The sequence below is a fragment of the Puma concolor genome, chromosome A3 (genome assembly GCF_028749965.1).
Source record: "Puma concolor isolate L17-30 chromosome A3, mPumCon1.1.hap2, whole genome shotgun sequence".
In the NCBI taxonomy this organism is placed as follows: domain Eukaryota; kingdom Metazoa; phylum Chordata; class Mammalia; order Carnivora; family Felidae; genus Puma; species Puma concolor.
In genome coordinates this window covers 13,276,747-13,304,741 of record NC_141669.1, presented here as the reverse complement: position 1 = coordinate 13,304,741, position 27,995 = coordinate 13,276,747, and the positions used below count along the sequence as shown (strand labels likewise).

The 27,995-nt window shown below is 38.1% G+C and overlaps 1 long non-coding RNA gene across 6 annotated transcripts in view; it reads left to right on the top strand.

The window, feature by feature from the left end:
- Positions 1–27,995, top strand: part of LOC147582258 (uncharacterized) — a 423,253-nt gene that overhangs the window by 113,596 nt on the left and 281,662 nt on the right. For all 6 annotated transcript variants that reach the window (XR_015248897.1, XR_015248893.1, XR_015248896.1 and 3 more), the window contains exon 2: positions 11,563–11,628. This is a non-coding gene — a long non-coding RNA (uncharacterized LOC147582258). The remainder of the gene's footprint in view (positions 1–11,562; positions 11,629–27,995) is intronic.

Genomic DNA, 27,995 nt, shown 5'->3' with positions numbered 1-27,995 from the left:
AGGGTTTTCTTTAACCTCCATGCTTTTGGAGGTTTTCCAGACTTTTTCCTGTGGATGATTTCAAGTTTCATAGCATTGTGGTCTGAAAGCATGCATGATATGATCTCAGTTCTTTTATACTTATGAAGGGCTGTTTTGTGACCCAGTATGTGATCTATCTTGGATAATGTTCCATGTGCACTCGAGAAGAAAGCATATTCTGTTGCTTTGGGATGCAGAGTTCTAAATATATCTGTCAAGTCCATCTGATCCAATGTATCATTCAGGGGTCTTGTTTCTTTATTGATCCTGTGTCTAGATGATCTATCCATTGTTGTAAGTGGAGTATTAAAGTCCCCTGCAATTACCACATTCTTATCAGTAAGGTTGCTTATGTTTGTGTTTAATTGTTTTATATATTTGTGGGCTTCCGTATTCAGTGCATAGACATTTATAATTGTTAGCTCTTCCTGATGGATAGACCCTATAATCTTTATATAATGCCCTTCTTCATCTCTTGTTACAGCCTTTAATTTAAAGTGTAGTTTGTCTGATATAAGTATGGCTATTCCAGCTTTCTTTTGACTTCCAGAAGCATGATAGACAGTTCTCCATTCCCTCACTTTCAATCTGAAGGTGTCCTCAGGTCTAAAATGAGTCTCCTGTAGATAGCAAATAGATGGGTCTTTTTTTTTTATATATATATCCATTATGTTACCCTATGTCTTTTGGTTGGAGCGTTTAGTCCATTTACATTCAGTGTTATTATGGAAAGATATGGGTTTAGAGTCATTGTGATATCTGTAGGTTTCACGCTTGTAGTGATGTCTCTGGTTCTTTGTTGTCCTTGCAACATTTCACTCACAGAGTCCCCCTTATGATCTCTTGTAGGGCTGGTTTAGTGGTGATGAATTCCTTCATTTTTTGTTTGCTTGGAAAACGTTTATCTCTCCTTCTATTCTGAATGACAGACTTTCTGGATAAAAGATTCTTGGCTGCATATTTTTACTGTTCATCACATTGAAGTTTTCCTGCCATTCCTTTCTGGCCTGCCAAGTTTCAGTAGATAGGTCTTCCACTAGTCTTATGGGTCTCCCTTTATAATTTAGAGCCTGTTTATCCCTAGCCGCTTTCAGAATTTTTTCTTTATCCTTGTATTTTGCCAGTTTCAAAATGATATGTCGTGCAGAAGATCAATTCAAGTTACGTCTGAAGGGAGTTCTCTGTGCCTCTTGAATTTCAATGTCTGTTTCCTTCCCCAGATCAGGGAAGTTCTCAGCTATGATTTGTTCAAGTACACCTTCAGCCCCTTTCTGTCTCTTCTTCTGGAATTCCTATGATATGGATATTGTTCCGTCTGATTGAATCACTTAGTTCTCTAATTTTCCCCTCATGCTCCTGGATTTTTTTTCTTTCTCTTTTTCTCAGATTCCTCTTTTTCCATAATTTTATCTTCGAATTCACCTATTCTCTCATCTGCCTCTTCAATTCGTGCTATGGCTGCCTCCATTTTATTTTGCATCTCATTTATAGCATTTTTTTTTTTTAGTTCCTCATGACTATTTCTTAGTCCTTTGGTCTCCGTAGCAATAGATTCTCTGCTGTCCTGTATGCTTTTTTTCAAGCCCAGTGATTAATTTTATGACTATTATTCTAAATTCTTGTTCCGTTATATTGCTTAAATTGGTTTTGATCAATTTGTTAGCTGTCACTACTTCCTGGAGTTTCTTTTGAGGAGAATTCTTCCATTTTGTCATTTTGGGTAGTCCCTGTAGTAGCTCCAAACTGCAGGGCACTTCCCCTGTGCTGTCTGGAGAAACTTGTGTTGGTGGGTGGGGCCGCAGTCAGACCTGATGTCTGCCCCCAGCCCATTGCTGGGGCCACAGTAAGACTGGTGCATACCTTATCTTCCCCTCTCCCAGGGCAAAACTCACTGTGGAGTGGTGTGGCCCCTGTCTGGGCTGCTTGCACACTGCCAGGTGTGTGGTGCTGCTTCGATAGGATCTGGCCAAGTGTGTATTAGACAGGGTGGATCTGCAAGGTACACAGGGGTGGGAGGGGCAGGCTTAGCTCACTTTGCCCTCAGTGGTCGACTGAGGAGTGGCCCTGCAGCACCGGGAAGGAGGCAGACCCGTTGGAGGGATGGATCCACAGAAGCACAGCGTTGTGTGTTTGCGCAGTGCGAGCAAGTTCAGTGAAATGGTTCCCTTTGGGGTTTTGGCTGGGGAATGGGAGAGGGAGATGGTGCTTTCCAGTGCCTTTGTTCCCCGCTGAGCTCTTTTCTTCCTGGAGTCAACAGCTCTCCTTCTTGGCGTCTTCTTGCCCTCCCCACTCTCCGAGAATAGAGCTGTTGACTTTTAACATTCCAGATGTTAAGTCCTGCTGGCTGTCAGAACTCATGCAATCTGGCCCCTCTGCTTTTGCAAGCCAGGCTTTGGGGGCCCTGCCTTGCCCAGAGGGCTGCCCCTCCACTGCTCCAGCTCCCTCCCACCAGTCTATATAGCATGCACCACCTCTCCTCCCTTCCTACCCTCTTCTGTGGGCCTCTTGTCTACCCTTGGCTCTGGAGAGTTCATTCGGCTAGTCTTCTGGCAGTTTTCTGTGTTATTTAGGCCAATGTGGGTGGAATCTAAGCAATCAGCAGGACGAGGTGAGTCCAGAGTCCTCTTATGCCGCCATCTCCCTTCCTGTCTCTAAAGACAGTATCTTCAATATATAGTGTTGGGAAAATTAGATGGCAACATGCAGAAGAATGAAACTGGACCATACACAAAAATAAATTCAAAATGAATGAAATACCTAAATGTGAAGCAGGAAATCATCAAGATCCTAGAAGACAACACAGGCAGCAACCTCTTTGACCTTGGCTGGAGCAACTTCTTACTATAGTTACTAAACATGTTGCCGAAGGCAAGGGAAACAAAAGCAAACATGAACTATTGGGACTTCATCAAGATAAAAAGGTTCTGTGCAGCAAAGGAAACAATCCACAAAAGCAGCCTAGAGAATGGGAGAAGATATTTGCAAACAACATGTCTGATAAAGGATTAGTATCCAAAATCTATAAAGAATGTATCAAACTCAACACCCAAAAAAACAACCCAAGTAAGAAATGGGCAGAAGAGATGAGTAGACACTTTTGCAAAGACATCCAGATGGCTAATAGACACTGAAAAGATGCTCAACATCCCTCATCATCAGGGAGATAGAAATCAAAACCACACTGAGATACTACCTCACACCTTTCAGAATGGCTAAAATTAACAACACAAGGAACAACGGGTGTTGCTGAGGCTGCAGAGAAAGGAGAACCCCTTTGCACTGCTGGCGGGAATGAAAACTAGTGCAGCCACCCTGGAGAAAAGTATGGAGGTTTCTCTAAAACTAAAAATAGAACTACCCTATGATCTAGCAGTTGCTCTATTAGGTATTTACCCAAAGGATACAAAAATACAGATTTGCAGTGGTATGTGCACCCCAATGTTTATAGAAGCATTATTAACAATAGCCGAATATGGAGAGAGCCCAAATGTCCATGAACTGATGAATGGATAAAGAAGACATGGTATATATACACAATGGAATATTACTCAACCATTAAAAAGAATGAAATCTTGCCCTTTGGAATGGCATGGGTGGAGCTATAATGTATTATGCTAAGTGAAATAAGTCAATCAGAAAGACAAATACCATGTAATTTCACTCATATGTGGAATTTAGGAAACAAAATAGATGAATACATGGGAAGTGGGGGATAAAGAGGCTCTTAACAATAGAGAACAAACTGAGGGTTAATGGAGGGAAGTAGATGGGAGATGGGCTAGATGGGTGATGGGCATTAAGGAGGACCCTTGTGATGAGCACTGGATGTTGTATGTAAGTGATGAATCATTGAATTCTACTCCTGGAACCAATATTGCACTGTATATTAGCCAACTAAATTTTAATTAATTAAATAAATAAATGTTTTTTCTTCTTTTATTTATCTCTCACTTCACTCATATTGGCCCAATTTTTTGAACTCTATAAGTTATGCCAATGAATGTGTCTAAGTTAACAATAAGTATTATCAGGGACCTTTAAAAATAGACCCCAAAACTCAAGCAAAATGATGTTTGAAGATCCATATTTTTATGATGACATCTATTCTACTTTCTATTTTAAAAATGATTAATTGAATTAAGGTAAAGGAAAATCAAATAACTTGTCCAAGATCATACAGCTTGGGTGATATAGCTGATGAAAATGTTGGAGCTAAAATGAAATCTAGACTCCCTAACTTCTAAAAGGATATTTTGCTCCTTTTAAGACTGTCTCCTTGGCCTTATCATTCTTTCCAACATGAATAACCCCCTCCCCCACCCTCATTTTTACCAAGTGAGGGTCCATGTACTCATGAACTTGCAGCACCAGACTGTCTCACCCCAGAAACTGCTGCTGATTACCTCGGTCAAAGTAGTCTTTACTTGCTGATTCCTATAATTCTTTGTACCTCTCTCTCACATACTTCTCTCATTCTGTTTTTTATTTATACAAGTTACTTCTTTCTAGCCATATTGCAAATGCCTTGATGGCAGGAACTGACTTTTATAAATTTGGTATTCACGGTGCCTAGCCCCTTGTCCAGCATAGGATAGGTACTTACTGCTTGTTTAATAAATTGGATGAATTAAGGAATTTGGTAAGTAGAGAAAATGTCTCAGTATACCCATGGAAAGGCATTTGGGATATGGATGAGAAGGACAGAATATATTAACTTAAAAAATATCCATATAGTTTCTCCTCTTAAATGAGAAAAATGTTAGTGTCAATAAGAAAATCAGGTGATACTTCTTGCTAGTACATTTATTGTTCCCATCGAGGGACAGATGTCCCTCCTCGTGTGCTCTGCTGGGGCTGGGATGACTATCTCCATATTCTGGAGACAATGTGTTCTTTGTGGCCTTAGAAACAGAAACATAGGCTATGCTATAAGTCATATCAGATTTTGAATTGATGCTTTCACCTTCTCCTTAAGATAAGCCTGAAATTTCATTCTTTGAAGAAAAATGAGAATCTCGCTTGTTTATTGTGAGAACATAGGTCATCTGAAAAGGCAAACAGTTTTCAAATTAAAGATGGTATCTTGAGTATTAGAGAAAACAAGACCGTGAAGGCTGCCCGGAGCTACAGGAAGAGCACACCTCCCTGGTTGGGAGCGAACGCTGCCTCATCTTGGAAACCATGGCAAGTCACTTAATCTTTTAGGGCCTCAGTCTTTCAGCATCCAAGTGGGAAAGATAATTTTCTGGTATCATGTAAGGTTTAGAAATGAGATTCATATCTCTACAGTGTTGGACCATTGTGAGGGAGTGTTCCTAATGGAAACAACTACTGATGTGGTCAGCAAATAATTGAACTGGGAATTTGAGGGCTCACAGCTGAGATCAGCAAATTAAAATCTGGCTTTCTCTGGCCTGAGCAGTGGAGGATGGGGTGGAGTCTGTGGCTTCTCTGGCTTGGCCTCTCCTCACCCTTGAATCTTGATAAAATGAGAGTTTGAAAGCCACCATCTTATCTCATTTTATCTTCACTGCTCAGTTATGTTCATTATTCATACTACTTCAGAGATCACAAACCTGAAACTTTATGCCATGCTCCAGGTCTAACAATCAATACGTAGTTGAGATAAAACCTCCACACAGATTGTATAACTCCAAATTATGCGTTTCTAGGAGAGAATGAGGATTACATTCCTTCTGTGACAACAGCAGCTAGGAAATAATAAGCCTATTCATTTATAAAAACTGAGTCTAGGCTTTCAAAATGTCGAATTTAGTGTGATTATCAAAGTGTAAATCATCTTATGTTGTAACTTGTAAACACTGAAGAGGATGAATTATTTAACAGATAGAAACAACTTGTCATCTATCATTGCAGAGTGAGGAAGAAAGTATTTGCTGGTAGAATTTATGACTTTGACATCTCAATTTAGGTTGTCCCTTTGGAACACCCAGATATGCTGAATTTATATGATCTGCATTCACACAGTTTCATATAGGTAAACAAAACACACTGTAGAGGAAAAATTCCATTTTACAGATACCTATAGAAAATCTCAGAGTATTCTTAGACTTCTCATTGAAAGTGCAGATTGGAAAACATGTTAAAAGCTTTTAGTCCAATATTTATCCGATATTTGGCCCTCTCTTTAAATCATTAGACTGTGTTCACTCTACCTCTGTTTGCACCCTTCCACAGTGAAAGGGCTGGAAGTTCATGTGAGAAGCACAGTGTAATAAGGCCATGGCCACTGGAATCTGAGACGTGACCTGAAATTCCTGTTCTGTCCGTTAGAAGATATGATTATTGACTTGTCACTTAATAGTTGTGTTCATGCTTTCATTTATTCATCATTCACCCACAGATATTGACTGAGTACCCACCATGTGGTGGGTACTGTGCTGAGAGCTACAGATTCCATGTAATATTTAAGTCATGGCACTTACCTCCACAGTGACTGAGGCCAAATAGAGACGAAATGATAAGATAATGGACTTGAAAGTGCTTTTACGATGGAAAAGTCTGATATGATGTTAGATATTATCTCCTTGGGTAGGACTTTAGTGGTGATAGCATTAAAATATAATTTCAGATCAAAGGAAATTTTGGTTTAAATAGTTGATGGGAATAATTCTGGGAGAAAACAGGCTGCTCTGAGGGGCTATGCCAAGACAGAGATGCCATAGGAGCATGGTGCTTACTTACCTTTCTAGGGGAGCACTGTGGATGGTGGAGAGGGTCCTGATTTGTAGCAAGGTTTTAGAAGGCTGTGGAGGATGAGGAGCTGAAAGGGTGTCAACAGAAGACTGTGTACTGTGAGCTGTAATCCAGTCACTCAGCCATCCAAACTTTCCACACTCATGGACTTCTGAATATGATTAGATTTGTTCCAGAGAACTGTGAAGGGGCTCGACTTCAGGACTGGGTTTTACATGGGACAGAATCCAGGTAACACTCATTGAAGTGAATGTAGAGAGGACTATGTAAGAGGAAGGGAGGCATGAGAACCTAGGGAGCAGTTCGAATTGCCACAGACCTGGAAATGATATTTGGACCTTATTTAATGAGATCTCTGCAACAGTCTTTTTTTGCTGAATAACTTACAAAATTAATCAAGCCTATTCTTCATGTTGTGTGAATCCACTGCAGCTCTGTTCCACGCAGTTTCATTCTGTCATCCAAGCTGAGGGAGCAGCCTCTAATTGGGATATGCTAGTCTCACTGCAAAAGGAAAAGAGTGGTGTCAGGATTATGTCATGACTCTTAAACCTTCTGCAAAGAAATATTACTTCTGCTCACATTCATTGGCCAAACAAATCACATAGCCAAGCCTGATGTCAGTGTGGCAGGAAGGTATGATCTTGTTACAGAAAGAGGAAGTGAATAATTTAGAACAGTCATGAAGTTTTCAAAATATCTAAGGGCTGGGAAACACAAGCCCACATCAAAATTACATGAGTGCATAAGCAAAGTACTCTTTGGAGAGCTAGGAGTTATTCAGCCCTCAAACTCGAAAAGATGATGGAGCATTGGGGTGATGGAGAATTAAGTAGCAGTAAAGGTTGCAGGTGAAAAGGAAGGTTCAAACCAATTTTTAAATAAGTTTTGAGTCCCATGAAGAGAAATGTGCCTTTCATTTTTATAAAGTGAGTATTTTTTATGCATATCATTAATATTTTTAGCACTCTTTTCTTGTGGCAGTGTGAAGGATGAATGGAAGAGGTAAGAAATATAGATAGAAAAATCAGCTGGATATGGATAGAAAAGTCCAAGAAAGTAATGACAGTGGAGAAGTAAATGCAAATAAAAATATAAGGAATGATCAAAAGTTTCAGAGATGTGTTTGGCAGGACCTGGCAGCAGGTTTGTTGTCATTGAGCTGGAAGAATTCTACTGTTAACAATCCCATTAATATGAGATTTACAAAGATATTAATAGAGAAATAATATGGCAACAAGGTTTGCTTAGCTTCCTTAGAAGCAAAAGTTCCTTTAGAAGCATAGTAACAGTCTCATCCACCCATTGTGACCTTGAGGAGCAAATAAAACTCACAGGGTGGAAATTCCACTGGTCCTCACTGGTATGGATGAAGCAGGTATTCATGGCTTATGTACATTCTTGTTGGCCTCTTCTGATTGGTTGGGGTCTATGACCTATAAGCTAAGAAATATTTTGAATGCCATTTTTGCACACCAGGTCACTTTATACCTTTATTTTTCTAGTCTACATGGTATCACTGAGTGGGGACAGAAATGGGTATCCAAATTCAATGATTCCATTCTCTTCCCCAGAACACAGGGTTATGTTGCTTTATTGGCTTATAGAGGACCTCATAGGAAAACATATTGACCCATATCTGAACATTCTGCATTGACCAATGGCTTCCTTATTTTTCCATTGGGAGAGAAATAACGTTTCATTCTTACTCCCAGCATAACTCATATCAATCTTCATGAGTCGTGGTTGTGGTCAAATATTCTTTCTCACTTCCCAGTTGTAGCACAAACATCTCGCATTTCCCTTGGTACCAACACTTCATATTCACTGAGCTAGCATCTGACTTTTCATTTGGCAAGAATCCATGCATTCTGCATTTATCATAAACACTGCTTGTTTAAACTTTGTTATATCTAAGCAGCCAAGTTAAAAAATCTTTCTCTGGGGGCACCTGGGTGCCTCACTCAGTTGATTATCTGACTCCTGATTTTGGCTCAGGTCATGATCCCAGGGTCGTGGGATCAAACTCTGAGTTGGGCTCACCCTGAGCGTGGAGCCTCTTTGGGATTCTCTCTCTGTCTCTCTCTGTTCCTTTCCCCAACTCACACACTCTCACTCTCTCTCTCTAAAAAAAAAAAAAAAAAAAAAAAAAAAAAGTCTGATAGCCCCGGAGGTGGAGTAATCTGTTTTTCTTCTTTCCTTTTGAAATGATAGAGATTCATCTTGTCCTTTTGAGTACTTTTCTGCATTCACAGTCCTCAAATCTCACCTTTTTGTACATTACACACTGAATTATGGTCTTGTTTCGTTAATTATATACAAATAATATTTTAATAACACTCTTATTCATAAATTAGATCTGGTCCCCTAAGGCTTCTTATTAGCCAGCAGTTTATTATTTTAATTTCAGTTAAGTCCCATTATTTCCTCTTGGAATATGTTTGCAGGCATCTTATTCTCTGTCCATGTCTCCTATGTTAGTATTTCTCAAGATACTTCATACCACCACCCCTCCCCCTACTCATTCTGCTTGGTTTAGTTCATTAACTGCTTATATTTGTAGAGAAAAACTGGAATTTTCTCTTAAATTCTCTTCATAATGCATATAGACTTGCTCTTTCATTTTGCTGATTAGCAAGGAAATTGGTTTTGGTTTCCAGCACCTAGGGAAATTGGAGGACTTTTGTATAAAGATAAAGAAGCAACTGCTTCTTGTCATGTATTCTCATAGTCCCATTTTTCTGCCTAATGTATGATTTCTTTGCCCCATCTTCTCCAAGCTTAGACCTTTCCATGACCATTTAAAACCTAGTCTCTGCAGGCTGAAATCTGTGTGTGTGTGTGTGTGTGTGTGTGTGTGTGTGTATTGTTGCTTGTCTTTTTGTTTTATTTATATTCTTTGCTTCTCGTGCTGCTTGTGGCTCACCCAGCAGAAATGTCACTACCTATACTCCACTGATTAGTACTTGGATGAGCGACCCCAATTCCAGAGCATGATAGCTCCTACACCAGCAGGCACAATAAACTGAATTCTTGCCAAATATTTCTTTGCCTTCCCCAAGTTGGAAAGCCTAGATTTATATGCTACCTGGCAGCTTTTATTCCTTTTAGGGACTTTATTCCTGAAGTGTTGCCAGAGAGCACTAAAAATGAATTTAAGGAGACAGTTACAGATGATTGGACAATTAGGTATAATTCAGAATGCCTTTCCTTAAGCAACATATGAATTATTACTATATTTCTTCTACATATTGTTAAATATAACACATCTTTCTTTAAAAACAAGGTTAAAGCTTGGTAAAGTCACAAGAGATTAACTCATATAATCTCAAAAGTAAAAAGCAAAGGTTTAAATATTCGGAGCTAACCTTATTTCCCTGGCAACCATGAGCTCTTCATCTTCAGCATATATATATGCCCACTGGACTTTATTTATGTCACCAGACCACTGTTGGATGTTTTTGAATGACCCATAGAACATTGCAACTCAGCACATCTAAATTAACTCATTATTTTTCCTCCCAATTTTCGTTCAGTTTTCCATGTCTCAGTGAATGTCACCACCATTCAGTAATTCTGTTCAGTCAGGAACAAGGGTGTGATCATTAATATCTTCTTCTTTCTCACATATCAATTTCTTTTTTTTAAATGTTTTATGTTTATTTATTTTTGAGAGAGAGAGAGAGAGAGAGAGAGAGAGAGCACACGAGCAGGGGAGGGGCAGAGAGAGAGGGAGACACAGAATCTGAAGCAGGCTCCAGGCTCTGAGCTGTCAGCACAGAGACTGACATGGGGCTCAAACCCACAAGCCATGAGATCATGACCTGAGCTGAAGTCAGACGCTTAACCGACAGCCACCCAGGTGCCGCATCATGTGTCAATTGCTAAGCTCAGTCCATATTTCCTCCAAACGTTTTTGAATTTATATTCTTTTCACAGATCTCACTGCCATAGGTTAGGGAAATACATCTGAATTCTAATAGTTGACAGTCTGTTTTTTTAGCTTCCAGTTGTGCTTAATTTTGTAATGTTGTATACTGCATATGCTGGTCTCTTCTCTCCAGATAGATAAAGTATTTCTCAAAGATAAGTATCATATTCCATACATTTTGGTATCATTTTCCTGTGAATTTGGTACTAGAGGTATATATATTAGAAGTTCAAGTTCCTCTTAAGGGGTTGTGGCATTTTTCATCATACATCACCTCATGCCCCAAGTATCAAGGCTGAAATTGGGCCTATTGCTTAATGACACTTGTGCATCTCTAAAGCAGCCTATTGTAGTATTACCATGCTTTAAGAACTGGAAAAATTTCAAGTGAGACCAGAAGCAGCCAAGCTTAACTTTCACTGAGGCTGCTGCCATTCCTGTGGGTATAATGTCTCTGTTCATCAAAAGACATTTTTTTTCCCTTACTTAATGCACTTACCATGTGGTTTTATTAGAATGAATAGCTCTATCCCTGTAAATGGGTTTGGTTGAAAATCCAATTTCTTTCAGGGCCAGTGGGAGAGGTCGAAGGGCCATAAATATTCCTCCTCTAAACTGTTTATAAGTAAAATGGCATTGCTGCAAAGGCCCAGTAAATGTCTTGCTATACTAAGTTATGTACCAATCCCCGGCAATCTTTTCTTTCTTTCTTTGATGAAAACAGATTGCATGGTTATCCCTCGGTCAGGAGTTATGCTCATGAGTGCCTTGATGGATAGAGATGTTTATCAGAAGGAGAGTGGATCACCAGGGCATCAACTGTAAATGCTAGCCTTTTTCCTAAAGTTGGAACATAGGATGTCTTACCATGCTCTTCTCATCGTTTTATCTAGTGTTGGACTCACGATACCTGTAAAGAACTGACTAACCCGTCTGCCTCTGAATTTGCTTGGCTTTGGGTAAGGGCTGTTGCCACTTTAGTCTTATTTTTCTGGCATTAAATGAAAATATTATCATCTATGCATTCTTCACACAGTTGAAGTAAATATGGATTTCACCCTGTTTTCAAAATGAGCTCTGAACCCATTCTATCAGATAATTAGTTTCATGAAATATTTCTGGGTAGAATATATGTATAGACAGAGTGTATACAGTGCTCTTGTATATGCGATATCTCATGATTTTTCTCTCCAGAGGAATTGGGGAAAATGGGAAAAAATTGTATATTATTTTCTTAATTTGAAAAATGAGGTTCAGTAGAGAAGAGACCTACAATGCATTGAGTGTCTACTCTATGCCAGCCATTATGCTAGGTGCTAAATATAGAAGTTGGATAGTCACAAGCTGATTCCATTTACATCCACTCTTGGTTGGGTTTATATCTACTCCAGGATGGCTTCTCCTTAGGTTTTTATCATCCCCAGAGGTATCTAAGACACCTATTATAGAGGCTAAATTGGGTCCAGTGTCATTGAGAGATAGATTAAGCTTACATAAGAGTTGATTGGAATGTGGATGGCAGCAATTCTGAAAGGCACATTTCATCCCAAATACTTATCAGTAATAGTCTGACTCAGGGTGAAGTTGGTCCTCTCTTGCTGGCAGTAAGAGGGAGAACTAGTGTTGCATCAATATAAAATAGGATAACAAAATGAGACTCTTTGTATTTATTTTGGGCTAAAGGTCCCAAAGACTGTGAGTAATACAAAGCAAAGATAATAGATCAGCTCGCCAATGAAGTCCTCAAATTTGAGATCTCAATTTTGAGATCTTAATATCTACTTAAAGGTACATTAAGTTATTAAAATACCTTAAATTGAGAAGGGAAACTTTTTTTGGATGAGAAGGCTTTTTTTTTGAGTAAGAGAGTTGTTGATATATGGTGTGTTTCTGCCACCCTCTTCCTTACCAATACAGGAGGGGAGAGCATGTAGTGTTTAGAGAAACACTCAGAATTTTCTAATTTACTCATGTCCCTTAGAATTTTTAAGGGGTATGTACCAAGGCAAAGCTATGCTCCCAAATTTGTCTCTAGAGGAGAGTCTGGAAGAAGCAACCTGTGTCAGAGGACTAAATTTAGAGGACTGTACAGAGAATTAACTCTGTGTTTTCCCCACGAGGCAGAGGGAGCTGGTCTGGACCATCTCAGATCCTTCTGAGAGAAGTGCCCAATGGAACAAATAATGCCCAAAAAGGGAGACGACCATTACATCCCCCAAACCTATTTATCTTGTAATTGGAAGTTTGTACTTTTGACCACCGTCATCCATTTTGCCAGCCCCTGGTAACTACCAGTCTTCTCCGTATTTATGAGTTCATTGCTTTTGGATTACACATATAAGTGACATTATACAGAATTTGTCTTTCTGTGTCTGCTCTCACTTTGACTAAGGATCCTCTTTACAGTATCTTTGAGAGCAATCATGTAGACTATGCCTGATTGTTAACACTAAGGACGTCTCACTGTTTCCCTTGAGGCTTTTCCCCATAGATACAGTTTTCTTTTGAAAACAGAAGCATCAGATATAATTTCTCCAATCCATGTGTAGATTACTTAGCTCCAGACTGTAGTAAATGAGATTATTCACTTTTATTATTTATTATAGCTGACAGAAATTCCCATCCCTTCCAGGGTAGTAAGAGAACAGATCATTGTATGTTTTCTTGTTGTTATTTATTAGTTCTTATTGGTGTTAACTCAAGGAAAGAATGATTCATCAAATCCAATTTCTTGTATGACCTATCATTTTGAGTCATAATTCTATTAGTTTGGATCAAAGGCCTATGGAGGTGCAATGTGCAATCTCTACTGTAAAATCAATGTAGAACAAAGCTAAAGAGTGGCCTTTTCAGCATATAACATTTCAAATATCACAGTATGTGGTAAACATATAAATAAGGTAACATAACTCTCATGTATAGCACCAGAGACCGGGTAGCTTATAATAACAGGAGTTTATTTTTCACTATTATGAAGTCTTTGATAAGTCCAAAATCAAGTCACCAGAAGATTCATTGTTTGGTGAGGACCTGAAAACTGGATTATAGACAGCTGTCTTCTCACTTGTGCTCACATAACAGAAGGGATGAAGGACCTCTCCCGAGTTTCTTTTCCAAGGATACTAATCCCATTCATGAGGGCTCCACCCTCATGATCTATGGTTCCCACCTCCAAATATCATCACATTGGGAATGAGGTTTCCACATACAAATTTTAAGGGACACAAACATTTATCTATAGTAGGGACCAAGTCTTAAACATAGGATAAATGCTTGCTGTGCTCAGGGCATCTACAGTAAGATATTTGGTCGAACGTATTCTTAATAAGTTTTGTGCGTGTGTGCACGTGTGTGTGCGTGTGTGCGTGCGTGCGCACGTGCGCGCATGTGCATTATCATTGGCCTCTTTTCTTTTAAAGACTAAAGAATTGGAGAAAGTTGAATTAAATGAATTCAAAGCTTTGCACTGTAGGGAAGAAAAGGACAGTATATACATTTGTGATTTTACTGTTTTATTTATTAGGCTTTAGTCTTTCTTCATTATCTGCATTTCAGATTCAAAGCCTAGATCTAGGTGACTCTGAAGCTATTGTAACATGTGTCCTGAGGTTTGAGATTATCTCCCTCAGTGATTGCATTGCTGTTTGGCTACATGTCTGCCATTTTACTAGTCTTCCCTTTTGGTTTTGGTAAATTTGCTAAGTTATGAGGTACAGAAAGAGCTCACAAATTTCCACAGGGGAAGAAGATGTGCTCTGGAAGAACTAATGGACATTTGTACAACAACCATTTATTAAATACTTTTTATGTGCCATACGCCTTGTTGGGTGCTAAGCGTATAAAGATCAATTACACATGGCGCCCTCAACATGCTCACATTTACTGACATGAAAAGGGATAGTGCAACAGAGGGTTGCAGGTGTTATGAGAAACTGCTCCCACCATGTTAACTTAAATTCAATGCAAGAGTTGTGAGTTAGAGTGGAGAGTATTTTTCACATATTGCTAAAAGTTTATGTGCCAAGAATGACTAAATAGATTTGCTATTCCATTACTTTCTCTTTTCATATACTATTCACTTATAATAAGAAATCCTGGTAAAATAGTATGACCTAATATTTTGAGTCATAATTCTATTAGTTTGGATGAAACAGGTGGAATATGCAATCTCTGATGTAAAATCAATGTAGAACAAAGCTAAAGAGTATTTCTCAGTGTCAAAATAGGTAATATCTTTGCTTAACTATGTGAAAGAATCATAACAGCGATATATCATATTGTCACTTTAACTAAAGGGACTGAAATAATTGACTCAATATCAGACAGGATATATAGTTGCTTAGATTATTTAATTATATGAATAACCAAGTTTAGATTATGTAGTTGTATGAATATCCATGTTAAACAGTACGAATTCAGTTTTATTTTTTCCAGTTAAAAAAATAGTATTGATATCTTCTATAATGTAGGAAATTTTTATAAAGCTTTAAATTTAGAATTTTAGTGAACCTGAGTGAAATATAGAATAAGCCACCAAAACAGACATTTGAAAGTTTAAATTTGTCATTTTCTTGTAAGATCTATATTATTCAGACCATAAGGTGTATATAGTCAATGAAAGAGAGTATCAAGACATACTATTATCAGCAGATAAAAAAATTTCAAAATCAAGATATTACCTATAAAATTTAAGGAAAAGATTGGATGATAAAGTCTCAAGGATTAATATTTAATAGAATTTACTTATACACACAGCTTTATGTTATGATTTAGAATTAATTGTTAGAGTAAGGTATTTCCCTATAGGTTATGAATAGAAAACAATTCTAAGATAGAATCAAGAAAAAATAAATGAACCCAACCACAATAATGTATTAGCAAATATTACAAAGAACATTATTACTTTTTATCATGAACTTAAATTTTAGAAGCTGACTTGACTATATTAAAAATAGTATCGGGGGGACACCTAGGTGGCTCGGTGGGTTAAGCATCTGATTGTTGATTTTGGCTCAAGTCACAACATCATGGTTTGTGGGTTTGAGTCTTGCATCAGGCTCTGCGCTGACAGTATGGAGCCTACTTGGGATTCTCTCTCCCTCTCTCTCTCTCTCAGCCCCTTCCCCCTTCTCTCTCTTTCTCTGTGTCTCAAAATGAATACAAACTTTTAATTTTTTAATTTATTTTTATTTTATTTATTTATTTTTAAATATGAAATTTATTGTCAAATTGGTTTCCATACAACACCCAGTGCTCATCCCAACAGGTGCTCTTCTCAGTACCCATCACCCACCCTCCCCTCCCTCCCAACCCCCATCAACCCTCAGTTTGTTCTCAGTTTTTAAGAGTCTCTTATGTTTTGGCTCCCTCCCTCTCTAACCTTTTTTTTCCCCTTCCCTCCCGCATGGTCTTCTGTTCAGTTTCTCAGGATCCACATAAGAGTGAAAACATATGGTATCAGTCTTTCTCTGTATGACTTATTTCACTTAGCATTAACACTCTCCAGTTCCATCCATGTTGCTACAAAAGGCCAGATTTCATTCTTTCTCGTTGCCATGGAGTATTCCATTGGGTATATAAACCACAATTTCTTTATCCATTCATCAGTTCATGGACATTTAGGCTCTTTCCATAATTTGGCTATTGTTGAAAGTGCTGCTATAAGCATTGGGGTACAAGTGCCCCTATGCATCAGCACTCCTGTATCCCTTGGGCAAATTCCTAGCAGTGCTATTGCTGGGTCATAGGGTAGATCTATTTTTAATTTTTTCAGGAACCTCCACACTGTTTTCCAGAGCAGCTGCACCAATTTGCATTCCCACCAACAGTGCAAGAGGGTTCCTGTTTCTCCTCATCCTCGCCATCATCTATAGTCTCCTGATTTGTTCATTTTAGCCACTCTGACTGGCATGAGGTGATGTCTCAGTGTGGTTTTGATTTGTATTTCCCTGATGAGGAGTGATGTTGAGCATCTTTTCATGTGCCTGTTGGCCATCTGGATGTCTTCTTTAGAGAAGTGTCTATTCACGGAATGGGAAAAGATATTTGCAAATGACATACCAGACAAAGGGCTAGTATCCAAAATCTATAAAGAGCTCACCAAACTCCACACCCGAAAAACAAGTAATCCAGTGAAGAAATGGGCAGAATACAAACTTTTTAAAAAAAGAATAGTAGGGGCGCCTGGGTGGCGCAGTCGGTTAAGCGTCCGACTTCAGCCAGGTCACGATCTCGCGGTCCGCGAGTTCGAGCCCCGCGTCGGGCTCTGGGCTGATGGCTCAGAGCCTGGAGCCTGTTTCCGATTCTGTGTCTCCCTCTCTCTCTGCCCCTCGCCCGTTCATGCTCTGTCTCTCTCTGTCCCAAAAATAAATAAACGTTGAAAAAAAATTAAAAAAAAAAATAGTATTGGATAATACAGTGGCATGGTAAGGTAGTAGATCAGGTGTCAGAGATAAGAGAGTCTGTGATTTACACTACATAGTTGTTTGGCCTGGGCATGCCACCACGCATTCTTTTCCAATTGAGCGTCATTAGTAAAGTATGACATATGCACAGTTATAGATGTAAGTCATAACTCTACATCTTGGTGAATTATCACAAAGTAAACACCCATATAACCACAACTCATACTGTGAAATGAACATCATTAGCATTCCAAAGGCTCTTCTCATGCCTCCAATAGATCACTACATAACACTCCTTGCATGAAGAAATAACTCATTAATTGTCATTGCAGTAGAACATTCCATTGTATGCATATAACAAAGTGCATTATCCATATATTTGTACAGTCATTAGTTTGATACTATTAATACTATTTCTGTGAATATTCTCAGACATGTTGTTGGGTCAACATACATATACATTTCTATAAGGTATATATCAAGTAGAAATAGAGTTGCTGTGTCATGGGTATTGTTGCTTAGCTTATTAGGTAGCCCAACATGATTTTCCAAAATGTACCAATTTATTCACATATATGAGAGTTCCTGTGATTCAAATCTTCGCCGATGGTTGGTATCGACTATCATTTTCATTTTAGCCACTATTATGGGAGTGTAATGGTATTGCAGTGTGCTTTTACCTGTAATCTCCTGATATCTGAGGAAGTTGAACAACTTTTCATATATTTATTGGCTATTCAGTCATTCCCTTTTGCAAAGTATTCTCCTTTTATCCATTACAAAAATCACCTGCTACCTGAAACTAAGATAACACTGGATGTTAATTATACCTTAAAAAATTACCTGCCAGGTTTTTTTTCAGACTTTAGGAGTTTTAAAAATATATAAAAATATATTCTGATTATAAATACTTTGATGGCTATATCATCTCTGATTCTGTTGTTTGTAGTTTGATTTTTTAACATCTCTTAACAAAATAAAATTATTAATTTTAAATTTAATTTGTAAACTCCACAGAAGTATAACTTATAAAATTCACCTATTTAAGTGTATAATTCAATGGTATTTAGTAAATGTAGGGTTCTGCAACCATATTCACAATCCAGTTGTAGAACATGTTCATTATCGCACCCAAAAACTTCTCTTGTGTTAGTTTTCAATCAATTCCTATTTCCACCAAGGAAGAGGAGGATATGTAGAAAAGAAAACAATATGAAGACAGGAGCAGAGGGGCGCCTGGGTGCTGCAGTCAGTTAAGCGTCCGACTTCAGCCAGGTCACGATCTCGCGGTCCGTGAGTTCGAGCCCCGCGTCAGGCTATGGGCTGATGGCTCAGAGCCTGGAGCCTGTTTCCGATTCTGTGTCTCCCTCTCTCTGCCCCTCCCCCGTTCATGCTCTGTCTCTCTCTGTCCCAAAAATAAAATAAAAAACGTTGAAAAAAAAATTTAAAAAAAAAAGACAGGGGCAGAGATTGGAGTGATGTGGCCGTAAGCCAAATGCTCAGTTCTATTTACAAAGTACTGATGAAGCTTAGCTTTGATTGGCTTGAGTTCTGTCTTCTTGGGGAAATCCATTTGTACATTGATTGACTTGGTTCTATGTCATAGTCATATTTTCCTGCTTTTGTCTTTCACTCTGGCTCAGCAAGAATGGCCATTTCCTAGTGTCAGTGCTAATATATTCAAAGGGAAGGAAGGGCTTCCTCTCCGTCTATAATTGCTTGAAGTTCAATAAAAAACCCACAAGTTTTCTTTCTTTCTTTCTTTCTTTCTTTCTTTCTTTCTTTCTTTCTTTCTTTTTTCTTGTTGCTTGCTTGCTTGCCTTCTTTCACTTATTCAAGTTTCAGATGTATAATTTAGTGATTCAGCACTTCCATACAATACCTGGTGTTCATCACAACAGTTGCACTCCTTAATCCCTGTCATCTATTTCACCCATATCCTCCCTTCCCCACCTCCCCTCTGGTAACCATCAGTTTGTTCTCTACATTTAAGAGTCTGTTTCTTGGTTTATTTCCCTCTCTTTTTCTTTCCCTATGTTCATTTGGTTTTTTTTCTTAAATTCCACATATTAGTGAAATCATATGGTATTTCTCTTTCTCTGACTTACTTTGCTTAGCATAATACTCTAGCTCCATCCACTTCATTGTAAATGGCAATATTTCATTCTTTTTTATGGATGGCAATATTCCATTGTATGTATGCACACTATTTTCTTTATCCATTCGTCAGTCAATGAACACTTGAGCTATTTTCACAGTTTGGCTATTGTAGATAATGCTACTATGCACATTGGCGTGCATGTATCCCTTTCAGTTAGTATTTTTGTATTCTTTGGGTAAATACCTAGTAGTGCAATTATAGGATCGTAGGGTAGTTCTATTTTTAAACTTTTGAGGAAGCTTCATAGTGTTTTCCAGAGGGGTTGCACTACTTTGCATTCCCACCAAACAGTGCAGGAGGATTCCCCATTCTCTGCATCCTTGCTAACACCTGTTGTTTCTTTTTTTCCCCCAAAGTTTATTTATTTATTTTGAGAGAGAGAGAGAGAGAGAGAGAGAGAGAGCATGTGCAAGCAGAAGATGAGAAAGGGAGAGGAAGAAAGAAAATCCCAAGTGGGCTCCATGCTGACAGTTTAAAAAATTTTTTAATGTTTATGTATTTTTGAGAGGCAGAGATAGAGCATGAGTGGGGAGGGGTAGAGAAAGAGAGGGAGACACAGAATCCGAAGCAGGCTCCAGGCCCTGAGCTGTCAGCACAGAGCCTGACATGGGGCTTGAATTCACGAACTGTGAGATCATGACCTGAGCTGAAGTCGGATGCTTAACCATCTGAGAGCCACCCAGGCCCTCCTCCATGCTGACAGTTTAGACAAACTGTGAGATCATGACCCAAGCTGAAACCAAGAGTTAGACACTTAGTTCACTGAGCCACCCAGGCACCCCAACACCAGTTGTTTTTTATGTTGTTGATAACAATACAGTTTTCTGAATTACTTCCTTTAGAGTTATGGCATCCCTGTTACTCCTGAGCTTATAATTTCTGTCCTTTGATTACTACTGCACCAAACTTTACAGCGCAAAATTCAAACACAGGTGTCTCTCTGTCAACCCCCTCCCAAATGAGTTCTGTTTTACAGATATTCTGTGGTTGGCTATAGGGTGGAGCATATCCTCCAGGTTGATTTTTTTCTCTGTTTTCTTATTTTGTCTTATTGTTTTTCCTAACTCTCACTACCTACACTTCATTCTTCATTCATTCATTTACTCACTTAAAAACCATTCATTAAACTCTACCATATTGTGCATGGTATTCACCAAGACCTGGAAATAAAGAAATGAATAATATAGCCCCTGACTTTAAGTCAAGGAGGAGGGGCATAAATTCACAAACACTAAACATTTTGAAAAATGCTACCATGCTAATAAGCAGAGAGTGCTACGGTAATATTGCAAAAAGGCACGCTGCTCTTCGGTGGACCTTAGTCTTCCCACCTGAGCTGTGGCTTTGCTCTGTATGTTTTACCCCAACCAACTGAATGCTCCGTAATCATTTTAGTCAAACCCAGTGACATAAATATGTACCTCACGTGAGTCTGAACAGAATGATGGTGATTATAATGATAATGAAAATGGTAGGCATTCAATAAGTATGTGTAATGAATGAATGGATTTTACAGATGGAAAATATGAGGCTTAGAGAATTAAACAGCTTGCACAAAGTCATGTCTAGTAACTCAGAGCTGAAACACAAAACTGAGGTGGCTTATTTTCAGAGTATGAGCTCTCAACTATCATATGCTCTGCATACTTAGTTGAGCCAGAATACAGAAAACATTCTGACAGTATTTGCAACCCCAAATTGCTTTGCAACTAAGAACACTCTTAATGACAATCAGGGGAAGTTTTCAGTTTTAAGAGTAAGTGTATGTGCCATATTACCATAGGCAAAAATTATGCCTTTCATTATGCCATCTAATTACTGAAAAATCATAGAAGGAGATGTGAAATATTTTAATAAATAAGGATTTTTATTTTTGGAGAAAGTTTGAGATACAGATGATGTAAGAAATGGAATATATATATATATATATATATATATATATATATATATTTCATACAGAGGAGTATGAGTGGTAGGGAAAGGCAGCAGATCTTGTTTTTCTCTCTTCTTAAGAGCCATCTTTTTTGATGTGTTTTTCTAGGGAGAAAGGTATACATGAAGTGGTACTTGACAAAGAACCAGTCTTTGCGTTTGAACTCAAAATTAGACCAAGTGTTTCTGCTTAGGTCCTAGTTGGTTGAATGAGCATCTGGATTGAGGCCTCCAGACTAACATAGTCACATACAGTGAGGAGCCCGCAGAGAGCCAAAAGAAAAAAAAGGATAGTGGGGCAACCTGGCATTTGTAACCCCACAGGACCAAAAAGGAGGCAGCAGAGAGGTACGGGTAGCCCCCGAGCCAATGTGGAGATACAGAAGAATGAACAGGCTTACTTACAGAGTAATTAGATATGGGAGAATGCAGAATCTTAAGGGGAACAGCAGCCATAAAAGGCCCTCAAATGAAGTCCCAGGAACTACCTTGCTGCAGGAGCACAGACCTAAGGAATACAGCAGGAGGCTTCATAAATTGTCCGTTTCCCCTAAGAGGACAGTTAACAAACTTTTTTCAGGTAAAGAGGATTGTCAAATGGTAACTTTCTTAAAGGTGCTTCTTGTGTGAAAACCAATCAACCAACCACAGGATACCTTTCTATTTATTCATGTCTTCTTCAATGTCTTTCATCAGTGTCTTACAGTTTTCAGTCTTGCATCAATGTTTACTGATCGTTCACCTCCTTGATTAAGTTTCTTCCTAAGCATTTTATTATTGTTGATGCTATTGTAAATGGGATTTTCTTAATTTCTTTTTCATATAGTGTCTTGTGAGTGTACAAAAATACAACTGATTTTTGTATGTTGATATTGTATCCTGCAACTTCACTGAATTTATTAGTGCTAACAGTTTTGGTGGATTCTTTAGGATTGTCTACATATAAGATCATGTCATGTGCAAACAGAGACCATTTTACTTCTTTCTAGTTTGGATGGCTTTTATTTTTTTTTCTTGCCTATTGGTTCTGGCTAGGACTTTTAGTACTATACTGAATATGTGGCCTTGCACATGATAGACACTCAATTAAATGGAATTGAGTCATGAAGAACCCCAAAGTAATATATCCAATTAAAGTGTAATATGATGAATTTAAGAAAAAAGTCATTCTGTCAGACTTCAAATGTACAAAGGTGATTATAAGACCGTACATGAATATCAGTGCAACTCTCAGAAGTAGGATCCAGAATTTTGACATTGTTAATTGTGGGGTAAGATGTGCAGAATAAAGTAATTTATGGACATAAAAAGTAAGTCAGAGTGCTGGAATACTCTAGTAGAAACAGTTATCTAGTCAATTTTTTATACTGGTAAATTATTTTTATTACATTTTTCTCTGTTAAATTAAGAGATATGGTTTCTGCCTCCTGACTAGACCTTAATTCTGTGTTTGTGTGCAAGCTTATGTGTGGATATGCATGTACATGCATAGTCACTGAGTGCTGGGTCATATAATCCTTAAGTCTGTTTGATTATTTTAACGACATAGCATGGTTATTTTCGGAGGTAAAGTTTCTTTGTTTTACATTTGAGAAAAGGACAGTAGGTTCACATTGAAATATTAATGTTTGGTAATCACTTTTCATTGTAAATCCAGATTTGTTTTATAAATAAAAAAGCATAAAATTGCAGGAAATAAAATGGCTTCCAAATCCTGAGGTCCAGAAAGGATTCTGTATCATTAAGAGAAACTATGCTGACAATAAATTTTCATAGTGTGAGCCAATAGTTTATTGCTTCATCATCTAAAATAGGGATCACATTTAAGCTAAAATATATTAGAATTCACTTATAAAGGTAACCATAAGTCCACTATTATGTAAGGATTGCCTCATGAGATTCTTCAAAAGGGCCAAATTCCTTGATTTGACATTCAACTGCATGACTGACTTGATCTTTTCCCACTTTTCTAAACCTTTTTCCATTATTATTTTGTTTTTTAGTCCAAAACAACATGTGGCTGCTTGCCTGCCATATGTCCTCCCTTCAAAACATACTTTAAACTGTGCAACTTTTGGGTTCCATGAAATCTGAAAAAATTCTGCAGAGGCTACAGAACAGTAGGACATTAATTTCACTACAGTGTCCTAGTCAGTGAAGAACAGAACTGCTTGTTAAAATGGGGAAAACATTTTCAAATCAAAATAGCAGTAGTCATAAAATTAAATTAGGAAATAGTGAATTTGGTGTAATGATATCAAATATATCAAACTGTCACATCACAAAGTAAATCTTAAATGGCTCAGATTTAGGATATTCATCTTGCTCAGTATGGTCCCTGGCATGGAAATATCCAGACCTCCCTGAAGATAAATATGTGGCATGTCTCAGAATTTTGTCATCAACACAAGACACTATCATACTTACTGTTACTATGTATCTTCTTCTATGCCTTTTTGATATGTTTACCTATTGCTGGATCTTTCTCTGCCCAAAAGGAATTAGTAATGTTCTGGTGATGTCACCCTTTTATTTATTCACGTATTTATTGGCTTATTGGTTTGTTACTTTATTTTTACTCAGTTGCCTGACAGTGAGGTTAGTAATTTGAGGTCTGACTATATGGTAGTCAGAAAGTGTTATTCAGGAAAGCCCAGTGTTTCTCTCCAGATCCTTTGATCAACATAGTGATGGATTGACTAAGTGATAATGGTTGTGGCCTGGGTTGTTTGGACTCAGAATGGCATTCTAGGAAACGGACTTTACCCAAGAGCTAATCTGGCGTCTGCTTTCTATTCAGCCTTCTAAGTGCAATGGAAAACAAATACCAATAGCTGAAGTGTCTGCCTTCATAAATTTTCTCCTCCTATCACTGGAAGAGCAAAATCATTGTATGCCATTTATTCATTTATTTATAAAAATATTTACTGAGTATCTACATAGTGACAGGTCCTCTTCTAAGCAGAATACAACCACCATGGCTGAATTTTGAATTAGTCATAAGACTCTGTATCATTTGTCACATAGTTTTACAACTGACTCCCTTCCTTTATATGGTTAGAGGAAAGTCATACCTACTTCCTCTACTTCCTTGACAGTTAGTCATTTTCTTTTATACTCTAGAATTAGAGAAGTGTTATTATTTTCCTGAACACACTGTGTTGTTTTTTTCTTTCACGCCTTTGCTTATTCAGTGACAGCTGCTTGGATTGTCCTTGTCTGTCTCCTTGTCTGACCAACTTTTAGCTAACTTCTAGTGTAAACTGACATCTAGTTTTCCCTAAAAAAAGTCCTGATTACCCAGAATGTGGCCTGTATACCTGTTCTTCTTTGTGAGGATATTTTGCATTTAACACTATAATAACATTTCATGTTGTATTGAAATTATTGTTTGTGCTTCCCTTATTAGAATGAAGTTTCTTGAACACAAGGGGAATCACTTATTTTGAATCTGGAACACAATATGGAAACAGATCTGAAACTCTTTCAAGTTTTGACCCGAATTAAAGTGCAAACAGGCTGTTTCCTCTCTTGATCAGAGCAAAAAATCTTCTACATTTTTTCCTAATCCTGGACTTCACTAGTGTCCTCTCAAGCATCAGTTCAACCTTACCCAGGAAAAATGCAGTAGAACCTTTGAACACCAGAGTGGAAAGGGACCTCAGGGATCAAGTTCCATGCCTTTCATTATTATTTGGATTTTAAAGTCATCTTGACACAACATATATAGGATTGGGGAATTTTGAGATAGTTACTGTGTTCAAGACCTAAAAATCACCGGGATTTATCAAATATAGTCACTGACCCATAGAATTATGTATTTTTAAATAATTTTTTAATTGAAGGGAATAAAAATATTGCACTTGGTAAAATGCTTACCTAACTCAGAGCTTTTTTGGCATTGTCCTGTAACCCAGATTATATCACAAGGTCAAAATAAATGTGTCAAACATTAAACTCCTTGAAGTGTCTCCTGGTGATTTCTAAAGAGTTCCACAGGGCTCCTTCCCTGTGCTGAAGATTCTTTCCTTCTCTTCAGGAAACGCTGCTCTCCCATGGGGGTATTTATTTCTCCATTAACTCCTCATTGGTCTATAGAGACAAGGCTTTATCCTTTAATGATATTTTGTTAAAAATTCTCAGATAATGGAAGAGAAAACCAATGCAGAGAGTCATTTGCAGCCCTGTGGCTTTCCTTAGCCTGTCACAGAAGAGTTGACATGCAAAGCTGACGTATTACTGATGTGGTCAGTATAGTACAAGCACTCTGAAGTAAAAAAGCAGATGTGCTAGTTCAGGCCACCTTTTCTGTTGGTGAAGCATTAGAAATTGAGTTCAGACCATATTTTTGTTCCCTATCATCCATTGTTAATACCCATGTGACAACACACTCCTAACAGGTCTCATCCCAGAAGCTTTATAATGTAGCTCCTGCTATTCTAAATTAATCCTTTTATCATCATTTCAAAATCAAATTAATGCCTCCTTCCACGTACGGTTATAAATAAATATCTTGATCTTGTAGACCATACCTGACTACTGATGCCTCAGTTAAAGTATTCAGATAGACACTTTTTTTTTTTTTTTTTTTTTTTTTTTTTGCACAGTGCTACATTAGCCTGACTTATTTTTGTCCTTGTGTATGGTGTTGGACAAAATGTGAGTGAATTTCCGAAAACTAATAAGTAAGCAAGATATACCTAGGAAAATATTTAATATCCTGTAATTAAGATGTAATAGTTTAGAGGAGGGAGAATGGGAAGTTAGTTTGGATCCATGGTAGGGGATGGGTGGTATTTGAGTAAGACCTTAGAGGATGCATGTGAAGAAGGAAAGACTTTGGCAGAATTCCATGGGCTGAAGAGTTTTGAGTATATTTGGAGAATGTCAACTAGACTGATAGGGCTGAATTTATGGAAGGGAAGTCAGGGAGAGGACAGTGTGGCAAGTGATGAAGCCAGAAGTTCATCTGGGGAGAACTAAATGTGGAGAGTTTTGAATTTCAGGATCAGGAGTAAGAACCAGTCTGTTGCTTGAAATAAGATTGGGGACAGCAGGGGCACTTCAGCAGTGGTTGGTAGTTGTCAGAAAGCCTTTACATGACTTTTCCCTTCCTGTAGCTCTTGCAGATTTAGAGCACATTAATGATCCTTGGGTAATGTTCAAGGAAGCAATGACTGTGCTTAACACCTTGGAGCTACAGAGGATCTGAGGGCAAAGGGTGAGGTGAACCAAACCCCAAAGCAGTGCGAAATTGATGGCTATGAGTGACTGCAGCCCCAAGTTGGATAGTGCTCCAGTGGTGCCACATTGATTTCAGCTCCACCTTCTAATTGCTGTAGCAGGCGAAACAAAGCCTTCACTCTTGAGTGTTTAAGGCTCTATAGACTTTCCTCAAGTATGAGTGAGCACTCTTTTTTTGCTCCCAGGGCTTCTGTGTATTGCTCATTTGAGAGTTCCATTAAGTCGTGATCTGTTTAGAAACTTCTCTGTTTCATGATTATGTTCTATCTTCCAGGATACAATGTGGTATTCAAGGACAGAGGCCTTGGCACAGGTGTTCTTGTATGTTCTATAGTATGAAGAATATGCTTAGTTGACCAGTCCTTGATGAACTGAATCGTATTTCAACTCAAGTTGTGGTTGTTATTAAAGCATTTTTGCTATGATATAGAAAGATATTTTTAACATAAAAAAATCACCCATAATGGCACTTTTGTAACACAATAATGGCTTCACTTTTTCAAGTTCACTTGTAGTTTTTGGTCATTTTTAGACCTATCTTGACATGGTTGCAATCCATTCATCCATTTATCTAGCAAATGATCACTGAGTACTTTTTAAATAAAAAGCTTTGATGGTATGATATACAATAAGATGCAATTAGTAGAAATCTATAATTTGGAGGGTTTTATCCTCTTGGTGTTATATCAAAAGATTACCTATTATACTTTTCATAATAATTTTTCAAGGAAACATATGTGGTACCTTCCTTTTCTCAGAAGCCAGACGTGGTGTTATGGAGAGCTCAAGACAATGCACTCACGTCATGTTCTAATGAAGCTTGAATTCACATCCAACCTAATCAGTTCAAAGAGGTCAGGCAAGTCAAGCCCATGATGGGTGGTGATGATGGCTGACACTCAAATTGTATAGTCTGCAGTGCTTAAGACATTCCCTCCTGTATTTATGGAAGAGTTCCATAAAAGCTAAGTTCAGACTTTCATGATTAGTGTCCACATCTTGGAATGATCAGAATCTGAGAAAATAGGTCATAGAGGATTTTAACTATATGGACACGAAAGCAAACTCAACTCTTTATCCTATCGAACCCGTTTGCCAAATAATCACCCTTATTGGATGAAAATGATTCTACCCAAGTGGGTGCTTTTCTTCCCATCTTGGAGTATCTGTGTTACCCCAAACCAGCTGAATAGAATGAAACTGGAGAATGCTATTATATTCATTGCTACTAATGAATTTGGATACTCGTGACTCAGATGGGCATCTAAAAAGGAAATATCCAAAGCTAGTTAACTGAATCTCAGCTTTCTTTTGTTTGTGAAAATGCTGATATTTCTCCCTGGTTGGTACATAGCACACATGGCTTCAGACAGGCATGATTAAACAGTAATGCCCTGGGCAGTCATATTTCCAGCAACTGTCATGTCACTGCCCAAATCAGGATTTACTTTCCTTCTGGACCTTGACGGAGTTTGACTCTCTGAACAAAAAAGGAAAATTAAGCTTTTATTTTTCTTATCTGAAGACTGCAAAGGATAATCACAGGATGGAGAATGTAGGTGATAAGAGCAGGCCTAGCACTCAG